This window comes from Tachypleus tridentatus, chromosome 13 (assembly GCF_004210375.1).
Source record: "Tachypleus tridentatus isolate NWPU-2018 chromosome 13, ASM421037v1, whole genome shotgun sequence".
Taxonomy (NCBI): domain Eukaryota; kingdom Metazoa; phylum Arthropoda; class Merostomata; order Xiphosura; family Limulidae; genus Tachypleus; species Tachypleus tridentatus.
Window position 1 is genome coordinate 104,613,203 of NC_134837.1, and position 13,654 is coordinate 104,626,856.

Here is a 13,654-nt window from a genome sequence, read left to right on the forward strand (position 1 = left end):
AATTGCAGGTGATTTTGTGAAACTTTAATAAGGTCGTTTAATTTTAAAACTTAATTCAGTGCTACGATAAATCAATAACACTGTCCAGATGTATTCAACAAATCTAACAAAATGTAGTACATTCTCAGTTTCCTTTTTACTACTTCGTATATTCCAAACATTACAATAACAAATACATCACTGTATTGTTACTTAATGCCACGTAATGAATATTTATGTAGTTTGTATTTAGAAAGAAACTGGGTAACTTTACAGGCCTGATTACATTACTTCAAGATACCGGTACTTGTAAATTAAACTAAGCAAAAAATAACATTATGTCAATCTATGCTAAAGAATATAGGCTTCGTAGAGAAAACCTACAATATGATAAAATTTGTACTTTTATTGGTGAGGACAAACTGTGTTTAGTCATATAAGGGTAGGACCTTATCATCCTGAAAGAAGTTTTGTTTGATGTTATAATTGCACAGCGTGGAAGTCAGTAAGCTCGAGACGTATAGTATACATTATACCATACATATTTGTCCTCTGATGACTTATAACGTTAAAAATTTGTTTTTGATACCTGCTGTGCACAGAGCGCAAGATAGCCCGTTGTGTAGCGTTGTCCGACATATAAATATAAATCCCTTTCATAATCGTTGAACATCAAAAATTTCACACATGTTTTAACAATGGTTAGAGATAAACTAAGGAAAAAACATAAAATTCTCAATCTAATATTTTGTTTCTGGAAGGACCAAGTCCAGAACCTCTTAGATCTTGCAGTTTCTAACACGGAGTCAATCAGATTTTCAGTTGAGCTTTATCTAGATTTTCTCACACATTAAGTAGATAATACTGTAATTTATGTTGGGATGATGGTTGTTGTCACTTGACTTCAAATTACCCATCAAGATGTTTCCATAGATGTTCAGTAAAGCTCAAATAAAAACGTTGAAAGAGCTCAGGTATCACCTGCAGTCGTTTCTGTGTATCCACGCTGTGGTGTTTCTGGAAGTGTGGTATGTCGCTATGTCTTATAGAATATCACATGTATGACCAGTGTAAAATAAATACAATATATTATCTTGCTAAATGGGTCTGCATACGGCGGAACTGAGAGATCGTTTTGCTACCCACCATACTGTTGTTCAAATATGACTCTGAAAACTCCATGTCTAACAGTTAGCTGTAAACAGTTGTTTTTATAGACTTTCTTCTTCAGAAACACGTGCATCAGAAGGCGTGAATTGATGGAAGGTAGACTATGAAATCACCAATATACAATGTGTAGTAACCTTGTCCAAAAGTGCTTTAATTATACCTATTATGACTTTTGCTTCTATGTTCATTCTAAAAATCAGCTTTCCAACACATCTATCTGTCACTATTATCATTGTAAACCGTTATCGTATCCACACATTAAAAACATATAAGAATGCTAAAAAAGCATACATAACATTTAAAAAGAACGTATTACAAATCGAGCTGCTAAAAAAAATATGAAACTCTCAAATTATGTCCCAAATTATTGCGTATTAAAGTTTCCAACATCAACCTAAGGTTTAGTTAATAATACTATGATACCCATAAAGAAATGTTTAAACAAAGAATTACTGGAAAATAAACAAATTAAAAGCAAATTACTTAAGTCATTTGTTTCTTGCCTCTTAATTTTAAAACAACATCTTAGTCACTTGTATTACATATATTTAAAACAAGCTGTTGGGGTTCAAAACATGCAAACATATTTATAGTATAAATTAATCCAATTAAATTAACTGCACAACTTAAAACAAAACGAGAACCCCATAACCACGTTTACTGAAAACCTATTTGAAGTCATACACAGCCTTTCTGATCATGCTTTAATCGATCCTGAGAAACGTGTTTTGTCACGTGGCTTAAACTTTGTTATCACTCCTGAGAAAATCAGATAGAGTGACTTTTTGTAAATTTTGAAAATTACTAATTTGTGTTAAACCGTCATCCATTTGAATTACAAGTGGTTACACCTTTGATAGCATTGTCACATAAATATTAGGAGTAGCTTTATCTGGGTTCCATGCTTATAATTTAAAAAAAAACAAAAACATAATAGTAGTCTGTCCAACCACGAAAAGACTGCTCTGAATAATCTAAAACATGTCGTGCTCTCAAATCCGGACAAAGTAAACGTTGTTGTCATTCTCAATAAACAAGTCTACTTTCATAAAGTCCATAGATCTTAAATGACTCTAACAAGTATAAAATTACAGATAAAGATCCAACTTAACAAAGGGAAAATGAACTTAAAATACTACTGGTAACACTAAAAGAATATAATTTCTGATGAAGAACACAACCAGATTATACCTCTTGGATCACATATTTGCATAATGTAATGTCTACCTAAACTACATAAAATAGATGTACCGATGAGACCCATTGTATCAAATAAAGGAACGTAAAATTTCTTCAGCATGTTGTTACGTCCGTTTACTAAGAATAACTTGACTGTTAAAAACTCCTTTGGTTTCTCTAATTTCGTCAAATCCTTGGAGTTTGATTAGTCTGTATACATCACAAGTTTTGATATTAAATCATTATACACCAATATTCTATTTGATGAAGTAATCGAGTTATCTAGTGATTTAGCATTTCCTGATAACACTAAAGTCAATGGTTTAACTAAATCACCACTTGCTCCCATATCAGCTAATTTGTTCTTGTCCAATCATGAAACCATTTCGTTATTTTCATGTCTGTCGGAATTTAAACATCTAGTTTGAAAAGAGATACGTTGATAACACTTATTATATTCAGAAAAATAAAACAACATTAAAAAGTGTCAAGATTATTTAAATTCAAAACACAAGAATATTGAGTTGATGTTGAAAAGCAGAAAGAATGTAAGCTGCTTCTTTTTAGGTCTAGATGTCATCAACCGGAACAGCAGGTTCGAAACTAAGTACTACCACAAACATCACTTTCTCTGTCTGTACTGTTAATAAAGCACATTTATACATGGCTGTTATAGAACTGATTTAGTAAGTATTTTATTTCATGGAGTGTATAAACCTACCAGCTCTTATTGTTAATTTCCTTATAACAACGTATTAATATCAACAATATACTGTATTTGATTAAAAATGTCTTCCCTGTAGTGTTCATTAAGAAAAGTATTATTGAATATATCAGTCAGGTTTACAATTCCTGATCTCAACGTTTTTAAACGTCCTGTCATCTTGTTATCTTTCACTGGTTACCACGGCACCAAATTAAAAGTAAAATCAAAAGCATTCTGCAATCAATTTAACCCTAAGTCAGTCTAAAGTGATCTTGGAACCGAACAAGTGGATACACAATTTTTTCTCGTTTAAAGACAAAATACCTCCTCAAAAAGTGCTTATAATATACAAATATTTGTGTCGTTCCTGATGGTATGTCTGTATTGAGTCAAAGGCTTAAACCTTAGCTACCAGAATCAAGGAATATGCGCATAACAGTCCTTTCAATAACTCTGGAGCCTCTCAGTGGATCAGCGGTATGTCTGGGGACTTACAACGCTAAAAACCGGGTTTCGATACCCGTGGTGGGCAGAGCACAGATAGCCCATTGTGTAGCTTTGTGCTTCAATCAAAACAACAACAACAATAACTCCGGAATTTACATCCACCTAAGAAAAGACTAGCGAAAAGCCAAAGAGTTAACACTTCAGGTCAATAGACTCAGCGAAATGGACGCTAAAAATAGACAAGCACTCCTTACTCGTAACCTACAACCTAAACTGAATAATCAACTAACTACATGATTGCATCTTATTGTGCCTGAGATAGGCAAAAAGTGAAAACTTCATTCGACAAACAAGTACCATTATTTACTGAAACGAAAAAAAATACGAGATTCATGAATATATTTGTCCATCAGTATACGTCTCTGTCAAATGATGGTTATTATTCAGTTCTGTCACCAGTGGTTTCCTTCACACAACTCATCCAGTATACCACAGTCTATGAAAAAAATTTTGAGCACTGCATCGACTTAAGAATATCACTTCCTCGACTCTTAACAAAATCGAATGTAAGGCAACTTAACAGGAAAGATTAGTCTAAAACTCCTACAGTTACAATGAAATCAAAGTTCATATCAATTAATTGATAACCTATGACAGAAATACAGAGCAAACTAACAATATCCTCAAAATTGACTTCAAAAACATGTATTATGAATGCATAAAATATCCTCTCACAAACAAAAACGTCACTAGTTGTTACGCGCATATTTTATTTTCGTCAAAATACCATTTAATACGACACTAATTTCATGATTATCTTCAGTGTTTCTAACAGCTGATTGTGTGGTTACTATGCTGTGAAATTTGATTCTGTTCCACCTACAGCAATTATTCATTTCTCCATAGCCTTCGTAATGTTAGATAGCTGCGTATGTTTTTCTTCGTGTAGTTTGTATCGTTCGTAGATCAGTTCAGTTCCATAATACAACTGCTTACTTGTATGAACAACTTCCTTTAAATACATATGTTATATTAGTCTTTTTTTGTACAAGATACAAATAACAAACATCAGTTCATAAATAAAGTAAGTTTAGAAAAGATTGAAAATACAAATACTGGTACAGCACACAAGTATTCGTAATCAGTACACAGTAGGGTGTTAAACACCATTGAGTTCAGTAGCTAGCACTTTAAGATTCTACGCTACTGCAGCACGACTCCATCTATATAAATGACAAGCTGAAATATCCGTCAAATGACGAAGAATGTTTAAACCAATGAAAGTTTTACAGCAATTTGATATTTCAAAGTAATAACCTGAACATAAACTTTATCTCAACATTTTAAAATTATAACATAACTTCTTCATAAACAATATTTGCTACCAACAAATAAAAATTTTGAGTTTATGCCACCCTTGAACACCTTACATCTCACTGACCATGAAAAAAGAATGGTTGTTTGAGAAACAATCCAGCAACTTTCATACTTTTGACTTTGAATGCCTTTAGAATTTTCAACATTGTCTAAAGCTTCAACCTGCCAAGATTTTTTGAAATTCTCTCAATAGGCCGAGAGTTAAATAATGAACCAACAGTCTTTAGACAACGGAAACAGAGTTACGTTCAATTTTGACCCTCTTAAGACATTCCCCATCGTTCATTGTGTTTATATACATATTTTGGTTGAGATCAGCCCAATAGGCTCAGGGGAACTAGGGTACAAACAAACACACGTTTTGTCTTTATATACACTATGCTACCAAAAGTCACGGAACACGAGTAGTTATAAATAAAACATTACAAGAAATTAATAGCGTGTTGGCCCGCCTCTGGCCTTAATGACTATTTCAGTACGTTGTGGAAGATTATTTAATAATTTTTGGTAGAAAACTGATGTTGTTGTGCTTCACTGCTCCTTTAAAGCATTAATTGGCTCCACTACTGAAGAGGGCCATCTTGGCCTTGCCCTAATTTTGAGTTCCACTTCGTCCCGAAGATGTTGACATACGTTATTCTCTTCAAACCACACATTCACAATCGTCGCTTTGTGGCACGAAGCGTTATCATGTTGGAAGGCGTTAGGGCCAATACCATAAAATTACCATTATGTGGGTTACATAGAGTTGTTCAGAATATCATTGTAGAACTCAGCATTCAAGGATCCATGAATTACAATCAGTGGGCCTAGTCTATACCACGCGAAGCACCCACAGACTATGACACTGCTACATCCAAACTTCACTGTTGGGACAATACACTGACGTAATAAGCGTTCTTCGAGTATCCTCCATATCCAAACACGTCCTTCAGAGCATGTAACGTAACTCACCGCTCCACAGAACCAATTTTATTGATACATGATCCAGTTTCGATGTGCATTTGTTTTTGTTATCAATGGCTACAGCTCTTCCGTGAAACTTCATGGCATACAGCTTTCAACGTGTCGTGGAAACACTTACAGAACTGTCTGCGGCTGCATGTATCCTCAAACTCAGATTCCCTAACATCAGACGACGAGATGAGATGACTAATCTTTTCAAAACTCGTCGGCTCCTGTCAGTTAGTATTTTACGTTTATCTGGTTGTGTTTGGAGTCACTGTCACCTTTGGAGCTCCATTTCTTCAGTACGTTGTCAATTGTTGACCTGGGATTGTTTAATTTTTGGGTAATAGCACGTACGGCTATTTTTTTCCAAATAACATCCAACTATTCTTTCCTTCTGAAACTATATTGGCCCTTTTCGTATATTCATTGTTCGGTGCACAAGTTTGAAATAACTTCAAAGCGAACCGCCTATCACCTTTATAGACCAAACTATTTGCATATTTTGTCGTAACGTCCATTTTCTTTCTATCAGATATGTATCCCATTATTTTTGCTAGCATAATGTATGTATAGATACGCTTGCATTTGTTTATTTGTCTGTCCGGAACTTCTCTCACAAATTGAGTATTGTCAATTATAAAATAAAATTCAAGGGTGTGTGTGCGTGTGTGTTTTCTTATAGCAAAGCCACATCGGTCTGTCTGCTGAGCCCACCGAGAGAAATCGAACCCCTGATTTTAGCGTTGTAAATCCGTAGACTTACAGCTGTACTAGTGGGGGGCAAATTCAAGGGAAAGAAGTCACTAGTTATTATTATTTATTCTAGTTATAATTCGATAAATACATTTATTGTTTGTTGTATTCATTCCAGTTGTAGTTTGATGTATATTTTAGTCCTAACAAAGAATTTTGCGTTTTAATTTACTACTCTCTGTCCTTTGACAAACTAGGGCGAGTTGTTGTGAGAAACTTATGGAGGTGAATGATGTTGGAAAAGGTTAAAAAGCGCTGGACTATGTAAGTCGTACAATCACCTCAAGCAACATTGTACTTACATAAAGGAGAAACATTGTGTTAATAAAAGAAATATATCAGATACGCAGAACAAAGTTTCATAACTCCTATTCCCAGAACTAATTTTCTTCTTCCGAGAACCTGTTCAGTCTAGTGAAAGACTTTAATTAAGGATAAAATTATTCCAAATTCCTAAAAGAAAAAAATAGTAATTTAAGCGACCAGTCGATAATTTGAAACATATTTAATGAGGGTGTATGTAATAATACATTAACCTTTCACTACCGATCAAATCTTTATAGTTGAATGTTTTTTCTGCTAAACAAATGATCTTTGTTCGTCCACAAACAGTCATTAATACGAAAAAAAACAGTTTAAGTTAATATCATAAATTTATTAGACACATATTAATCCACTCTCTTATGAAAAGTGATTAATAGTTTCATACTTAGACCATTATAAAAAGAGATTCTACGCTAGACATTTCTAACTTATTTCTGCAGTATCATTTGTTTGTTTGTATTTAAACGCAAAGCTACACAATAGGCTATCTGTGCTCTGCACACCATTGAAAGTCCGCAGACATACAGCTGCGCCACTGGGTGGCCTGCAGTGTCATGAACCCAGATTTGGTAAAGTCGAATTATGGATTTGTAATTTGAATAAATAACATCTTCAGTATCTCCACTCTTGTTTTTTTTTATTTTTATAGGCCCGGCATGGCCAGGTGGTTAAAGCACTCTACTCGTAATCCGAGAGTCGCGGGTTCGAATCCCCGTCCCACCAAACATTCTCGCTCTTTCAGCCGTAGGGGCGTTATGATGTGACGATCAATCCCACTATTCGTTGAGAGAAAAGTAGTCCAAGAGTTGGCAGTGGGTGGTGATGACTAGCTGCCTTCCCTCTAGTCTTACACTGCTAAATTAAGGACGGCTAACGCAGATAGCCCTCGTGTAGTTTTGGGCGAAATTCAGAAACATCCTACAACAATCTTACTTTTGTTTACAATCCCTATTTGCAGGTTCTTCAATTCCCAATTTTATTCATCTTGTAAGAAAAATAATAACGACCAACGTTTCATAAGGTTGCAGAATTTATATGTCAATATATCAATATGATTTAAACTACATTTTGAAATAAATTAACAAATCAGGTGAATGTGGTAGGTCACATCTGAAATTAGAAAGAATTCTGTACTATTCTAATTTTGTGTTACAATGGCAACAGCCACACAAAAAATTAATGAAAACCCTTTGAATTCAAGCTTAATCGTGAAGGAAAACCTCAAATAAAAATTTAAAAAGTATTTTTGTTATTCCAAACTTGGTATCTATTCCAAAGAATTCATGAAAATTTTGTCATTGAGTTTTAAATTTCGCGCAAAGGTACTCGGAGCTTATCTGCGCTAAATGTCCCTAAATTTGAAATGATAGACCAGAAGGAAGGCAGCTAGCCAACATCACGTACTGCTAATTCTTGGGCTGTCTTATCAGACTGAGTAGTGAAATTCAATCATCACTGTTTCAGTAAACTTATACCCCAAAAGTGCGAAGCGCATTTCTCTTTTGCGACAATGTGGCGGGAAGATTTATAGTTCCCACCACATTGTCAGCACTCTAAACATCGTGACACCATTTTTAATGGTTGTTGGTCTTCGTACATAAAATTATTAGTTTCTCAAATGGTGCTTAGGTTGACCATTAGTAATTATAAAAACTTATGACAGAAACTACAGAATGTCATAATATGTCTACTGTTGTACATCTGTTATATCCATTGTCGATTATGTCTTTCGCCCAATACCAAGGCTCATCAGGTCAGTTGTAATTGATATAATCTATTTAAATAACATTTACTTGTTTTAGCATGGACTGCTATACTCATGTCTACCATGATGACCAAAAACCCTGAAATGTATTTTTGTAGGCCCTGAAACTTATTGTACATCTGTTGAAGATAAACGTTTCTAGTATTAGTATGAAGTTTAACTTGGATATAACTAGGGTTACCAGTCAATTACTGTTTCGGTTGTAGGAAAATATTAACAAAATGTTCTCCCCAATCGCTTCCTTTAAGGAAGTCATCCAGTGTATCCTAGTCTTGTAAAACCCTTTTCACAATGTTTATAGTACATCACTTCTGGTTTGAACTTTTAGAAGCGTACTGTTAATAATTGTTCCTGTGAATAGTAATATAATCAGATAATGTGTATCTTTTACATTATCCTCACGCAACTTGTTTTGTTCGTTTGTTTTTGAATTTCGCATCAAGCTACTCGAGGGCTATCTGCGCTAGCCGTACCTACTTTAGTAGTATAAGACTAGAGGCAAGGCAGCTAGTCATCACCACCCACCGCCAACTCTTGGGCTACTCTTTTACCAACGAATAGTGGGATTGACCGTCACATTATAATGCCCTCACAGCTGAAAGGGCGAGCATGTTTGGCTCGACAGGGATGCGAACCCGCGACCTTCAGATTACGAGTCGCATGCCTTAACACGCTTGGCCATGTCGGGCCCACGCAACTTCAATCCTCTATTTTCACTCCATAAATTCTACTTCCACGCTCCCACCTTTTTTTTTTTTACCTCGATTTTTACTTTTTGTATTTAACAGAACGGCTAGCAGGCTTACCGTGCTCTCACAACAACAACTACAACAAACTTCATCTGAAATTCTGGGCTCGATACGATCATGTGGTTAGGGCGCTCGACTCGTAATCCAATGGTCGCGGGTTCGAATCCTCGTCACACCAAATATGCTCGCTCTTTCGGCCGTGGTGGTGTTCTAATGTACGGTCAATCCCACTATTTGTTGGTAAAAGAGTAGTCCAAAAGTTGACGGTGGGTGGTGATGTCTAACTGCCTTTCCCCTAGTTTTACACTGCTAAATTAGGAACGGCTAGCTTTGCGCGAAATTAAAAAACAAAACAAAAATACACACAAACTAGAATTTTAAAGGTCGACGCCGTTGTTCTCAGCTTAAATATCACAAGCTATTTTAAGGTTTTGACTTATTTCCAGATATACATGCTGCTATTTTTTTTATTTCTTCGGACAACATTGGCTAAATCTCCTAAGAGTTGTTTCGAGATTCAGTGAACATCAGGTTACTCAAATCAATCTAAAACACACAAGAAAAAACAAACTTTGTTTTTCCAACTGAAAGCAAAAATAATTTTTAATATACTAGAATAACTGTTAGCTTAATCACAAACAGAACAACTGAGTTCTAGTAGTTACAATAAGATAAAGACTGTTAATAGGCTTTGTCAATTATAGTTATTACTTAACGTACATATTATGGTTTTATAGGACAGATAAGATCATGTTGCCAGTGTAATGCCTTCCCTTTTCATCTTATTTTAATTTTGACATTAATACAGCAACATCAAACTGAAAGCAAAGCCGACTCAAACTCTGAAAGATAAATCAGTTTAAAAAATAATAATAAATATGACAAAAACAAATCAAGGATTATGATTGCCTCAAAGTAATTACGCAGAAAACAAATCGGGTTTCATCACTTCAAACAACTACGATACCTTCTAAGGAATTACGTATCAAATTAATATGAATATATACTTCTGAAATAAAAATGTGCAACTCTTGGATACGCCATCTCACGTTGTTACTCTAATCGCATTTGTTGACAGTTTAAACTGCGTCCAAACGCGTCAGAAAGAAAAAGTGAAAGGGAATCAAGGTTGTTATTGGTGCACATGGAAACTTGAGCGCCTACATTTTCACCCGTCGAGAAAAAGTTGTGTCAGTTTAGGCCTATCTTTACGTAGCAGCAGTAAACTATGATGGGATGGAATTATAAAAACTTGGGAGTGCAAATAAAGAATAACATAATAACACGTCAACCACACACCATATCTCATATATCCAGTGACGACGATGCCTATCGCCCAGTAGAGTAGATACTGCGTAGACAGAAATATTGGGTTGAGGAATAATTCGTGAGCGTTATTTCAAGTTTAAAAAATATATTCATAAATGAAACGCTTTCGCAAAATATTTCATGTCATTTGGTAGATAATTTTTTGCTCTAATAGATGGTGTGTTTGATTTTCATATGTCTTTAATTTTTGCTTTCATTTTCAGCTCATTAAATGGAATGTCAAGTGGACAAAATCGAGCATTTTCGACACCATCTGCTTTTCGCATTTAATTTCTTGCAATTTCGTTTGCCAAGCGCGTAAGGCGCGCGTCTCGTAATCCGAGGGTCGGGTTCGCGCCCGCGTCGCGCTAAACATGCTCGCCCTCCCAGCCGTGGGGTGTATAATGACGGTCAATCCCACTATTCGTTGGTAAAAGAGTAGCCCAAGAGTTGGCGGTAGGTGGTGATGACTAGCTGCCTTCCCTCTAGTCTTACACTGCTAAATTAGGGACGGCTAGCACAGATAGCCCTCGAGTAGCTTTGTGCGAAATTCCAAACAAACAAACAAGCAATTTCGTTTACAACAATGCATACTATATACCTAGGTATTACATGAAATAAAGTATCATAATAAATGTTTTGGGTGTAATGTTTCATGCATTGAAGTATTGTATAGTCTTGCATGTAATGCTTGAATGAAATTATTTAAAAACGCTCACGAATTATTCCTCAACCTAATACTTTAGCGGTGTAGATATTATTTGTATCACCAATTACTTGAACAACAACTGTTTCAATGTGAGTAAGATTAAGTTGGTGAGACGTGATTTTGATCACATTTCGTAAATTCTTACAAATCAAATTTGTGATTTTTATTAGCATCAAATTATATTTTTGATTTTTGAACACCAAACTGTTTATTGATAATATCGTTTATTAATTATTTTGCTTGAATTAAACTAAGAACAAGCGGCGAATCTGTAAGCTAATCTATTTCTTGTGTTTTTTTTACAAAAAAATATGGAAACAAACACAAAAATAAAATAACAGGAGAGAAGCAGTTTAACAACGTACAGTGCCATCTATTTTTACTTTAATATCGTTTTCTTAATTTTTCGACGTTTTGTTTCCATTCGGACTAGAATTGTTATCTATTTGTGAGCCGTTGTTAAGTTACCGAAGTTTCAAAATTTACGAAAATTTAAAAGACAGCCGAAATGAGTGCTGTTCTCCTGTACTAGAGATGAAGGCCTTTTGAATATTATAATAGCAGAAAAAAATAAGCAGGATGTATCTAAACTGCTGGTGAATCTTTTTCACATTCCATCGCATGAGGAAACCTGAGGCAGGGGGCGCTGTATCAAACGAAGTATGTAGAATTGTGAGGTAAGCATAAAAACAAACAAACAAATATAACATTAACACTAACAACGACAAAGAATTATTCTTAATTGATTTATCACTTTTAGTACAAACGTGAAACCGATCGGTTAATAAAGGTTAAGTTTTTTAACGTACATATTTATTATAATGTATATAATATGCTTAAGAACTATGATAATTTGATTGGTTGTTCCATCATCACGTTAAGTCAAACGTCATCGCTCTGTTGTCTATATATAATATATATATATCTACAACGTGTTGATCCAGTGCGTTGCCGGAAATTATGTTGTAACTTTGTTGGACACCAAGCAGCAGGTCCAAATCCCTTGATCCAATATGCTGTAGAGACATCATGTGACTGAGAATTATATTATGATTCCTTGTTTGGCAACGTATTGAACCAATATGTCATGGCCCCAGTATTATGCAGTAATACTTTGACCAACACTTGGGCCTGGTTAATCTTTTGTAGACCTAGTGTCAAGATAATATGTAAACTCCATCCTTATGTGTTATATTTACTTCTCCATTTATTCAGATTATAAATAATTTTCAAGAAAACAACCAATCACAGTATAAATCTGTAGACATGCCGCTGTGCACCTTGGGGGCTCGTATATAAATGTTGTTACACAGAATAATTTGCGTTTAAATTGTTCTTCATTTTGTAACTGTTTTTTATAACCTTATCACAGCATGTACATCCTTCAATCAATAGTTTTTTATTTAAATTAATTTTACTGTTTTAACAAGTTACTGTGACGTAAAACATCATGTCCTAAAACATCTGTGAAATTGCTGTAAACGAGGAAGAGCGTTTATAGTATACATTCATTACATTATTTTTTTTCAGAACACTTTAGTAATTTACAAATAGAAGAAAGCGGGCTCTGGGCTACAGCACCATTATAAACCTGGACCTACAAAAGAAATAATGAATACGTTGATTGTAAGTGATGTCAGCCAAGTAAACATTGAAACAAATTATCTAACTATTTCATTTTTCAATCTACCCAAGGGATAGATATTTGAGATTTTAGCTTCTTATTTAACTAAGGCCCCGGCATGGCCGAGTGGGTTAAGGCGTTCGACTCGTAATCTGAGGGTTCCGAGTTCGAATCCCCGTCGCACCAAACATGCTCTCCCTTTCAGCCGTGGGGGCGTTATAACGTTCAGTCAATCCCACTATTCGTTGGTAAAAGAGTAGCCCAAGAGTTGGCGGTGGGTGGTGATGACTAGCTGCCTTCCCTCTAGTCTTACACTGCTAAATTAGGGACGGCTAGCACAGATAGCTCTCGAGTAGCTTTGTGCGAAATACAAAAACAAAAAACAAAAAAGATTTGCGCGAAACTAAAAACAACAACAACAAAGTTTCTTAGCACAAGGAAAGATGAAGTCTTTATTAGCTGTTTCAGCCGACTGGTTTCGATAACATAATTATCATCATTATAATTATTGTGTTACCCAAACAAGTCAGCTGAAACAACTTCGTGTTTTATTGCGTATAACAAACAAAAACATGTCATTTTTGTTTTTTAATTTAATAAACACCAACTTCTT